Source organism: Cervus canadensis, chromosome 20 (genome assembly GCF_019320065.1).
Source record: "Cervus canadensis isolate Bull #8, Minnesota chromosome 20, ASM1932006v1, whole genome shotgun sequence".
Classification (NCBI taxonomy): domain Eukaryota; kingdom Metazoa; phylum Chordata; class Mammalia; order Artiodactyla; family Cervidae; genus Cervus; species Cervus canadensis.
The window spans coordinates 41,878,201-41,881,069 of NC_057405.1; positions in this window are offsets into that span (position 1 = coordinate 41,878,201).

Genomic DNA, 2,869 nt, shown 5'->3' on the forward strand with positions numbered 1-2,869 from the left:
CTTTGAAAAAGGAAAACACATCATTAATACCTAGAGTGTTCAATTAAATCAGTTGACAAAGCTTTTAGAGACTTTGGGTTTAGTAATCAAAGGACTGATACATATACACTACTAAGTATAAAATAGATAACTAGGGAGAACCTACTGTGTAACATAGGGAACACTGCTCAACACTGCCACTGCATATGTGGCAGCCTGGATGGGAGGGGAGTTAGGGGAGAAATGAATGCATGTGCATGCATGACTGAGTTGCTGGCTTTGCCATGCACTAGAAATGATCACAACATTGTTAATCAGCTATACTCTAATACAACATAAAAAGTTTAAAAAAATATTCAGCATCATGGACATAGTCTAATGAAGAATACAATTTACCCTGGACACTAGAAAACTGAAGTTACAAACCAGAGTAAATTAACTCTGAACCAGTTCTTCTTTTCCATTGATATAGGGGAAAAGTTGTTTTTTCCAATGATTTCTCCTGGTTAAAATTTGTCCTTTTAGATTTCTATGACAGAATTCACATTTTTAGTAAGTATTGTGATTGATTCTCTAACATCCATTGCAACTCAACTGCAGTGAGTAGCAGATATTCAGCTGGGAAATTGTTAATTCAAGAGATGGGTCTGCTCTAGTTGAGGATAATCCCATTTTCCTTGCAGGTAACTGGTTTAGAATGGCCTGATTCTAGCCATTTGGATATTAGGAGGTTAATGGGCCCTTCTTGAAAAGATTCCTCCTTACTCAAGGTCAGTAATGGAAAACTGTTCCATTTACAGAATGTAAATTTGAAGCACGTGGCTCCACTGGCAATTGTCAGCCATCCTGAGAGCATGAGGCACGCATGAGACCCTGCAGACAAATCTGATGTTGACAATGCAAAGCTGAGAGGAAAGCAGAGAAACGTTGCCAGAATCCTAATTAAATTGTGCTTAAATTTTATTTCTGGATTTACAGTTAGGTGAGCCAAAATAATCCTTTATTTAGTCAGATTAAATTGATACACAGATACTTTCAACCCAAAGTATCCTACCTGAGAAAGCATTAGTCCTTCTATCCTTCTTTATCCTCCCCACGCCACATCAAGAACTCAAGCTACAAGATTAGTGTTTGTTCTCTAAGACCTGCGAACAAATGTCTTCTCTACTCTGGAGTTCTACAATGAAAACTCTTCTCTTTTTTAGTTAAAATATGTATGAGTTGACCTAAGTATACCAAGACACCAGGTAGCTTTTATATATTAGTTACCTGAATGAAAATTTTTGGCAAATGATAACACATATTCCCCTAAAAGGGAAAGACAAAGATGACCAAGTCCACTTCTTAAAGAATGCACTAAAAAAATGATTTTATCCTCAATAGATTACCCATAGTCTATTGTCTTACCAGTAAACATTTCCCCCAAACAGAATAGATATTTAGATGAGTCAAGAAGTTGAATAAACAGAAGCATGAGTTTTCGACATGATGCTAAAATAACTTGGTTGGTATGAAAATCACTACATGAGTCTCTGTTTTCTTACTTTAACTTCTATGTCCTTCTCTCTTCAGAAAAATATACCAAAACAGCAAGACAAGTCATTTCTAAAACATCAGCTACAATTAATGTTACTCCTGGCCCTTTCTTGTTTGTATCTTTCCTGTCACATGTGCATGCAAGGGTTAATGCCAATAAATTCCTGCTATGAATTCAATCTGACATTCAGAACTCCTCCCCAACCAATATCAATTTCTCATTCCTAGTACGGACGGAAGAGCCTGGTGGGCTGCAGTCCATGGGGTCGCTAAGAGTCGGACATGACTGAGCGACTTCACTTTCACTTTTCACTTTCACGTATTGGAGAAGGAAATGGCAACCCACTGCAGTGTTCTTGCCTGGAGAATCCCAGGGACGGGGGAGCCTGGTGGGCTGCCGTCTATGGGGTCGCACAGAGTCGGACATGACTGAAGTGACTTAGCAGCAGCAGCAGCAGCAGCTTGTATCTTTAAACTGTGTATCTGCAGCTATCTTGAGGGGGGGTGGGCAGAGCTGAGAGAACATGGTAATGGAGAAATTCAAGTCTTGACAAGTTGCAAATTTTCATGGATGCTCTAAGTCAGTGAAATAAAATTTCAATATCAAGGGCTTGTCAAAATGTATCACCTATGCTAAAGACCAAAAATGGAATTAGAAAAATCATAAGCTAAGATTTCCAATGTTTTTTGGATATCAGAAACACTCCAAAAAGTAATCTAATAATAGTTATGCATTAAGAACAAATATATGATGAAATTTCTGCAAAAATATCAAACGCTGAAATTTAAGAGGAAAAAAAAAACCTCAGGAAAAAAAAATGCAGAGGGTGCATTTGGCACCTCAAAGACATAAACGTTTTGTGTGTTGACCTGGGCTGCAAGGAAATCATTCTCAGAAAGGTGTCTGAGGATTTCCAGAGGAATTGGTGATGGTAGCATATGACACTCAGGCACACGGTAACTAGAAGGCACTGTGAGGTGGACAATGGCTTCATGAAATGTGCTGCGAATGAAAGGGAGCAACCTGTGGAGACTGTGCCACTGAACAGTTGTGTACCTAGACACACGGGGTTCAGAATGAAACACGGAAGGACTTCGCTGGTGGTCCAGTGGCCAAGACTCTGTGCTCCCAATGCAGGGGCCCTGGGTTCAATTCCTGGCAGGGGACTAGATCCCACATACCACAACTAAAGATCCCGCATGCCACAACAAAGATCGAAGAGCTCATGTGCCGCAAAGCAACTAAGACCCAAAGCAGCCAAATAAATAAATGAAACTAAATATTAGAAAAAAGAGAGAAAAACTGGAAATGATTTTTGAATGAGCATGATGGGGAAAAAGGAACCTCAGACGA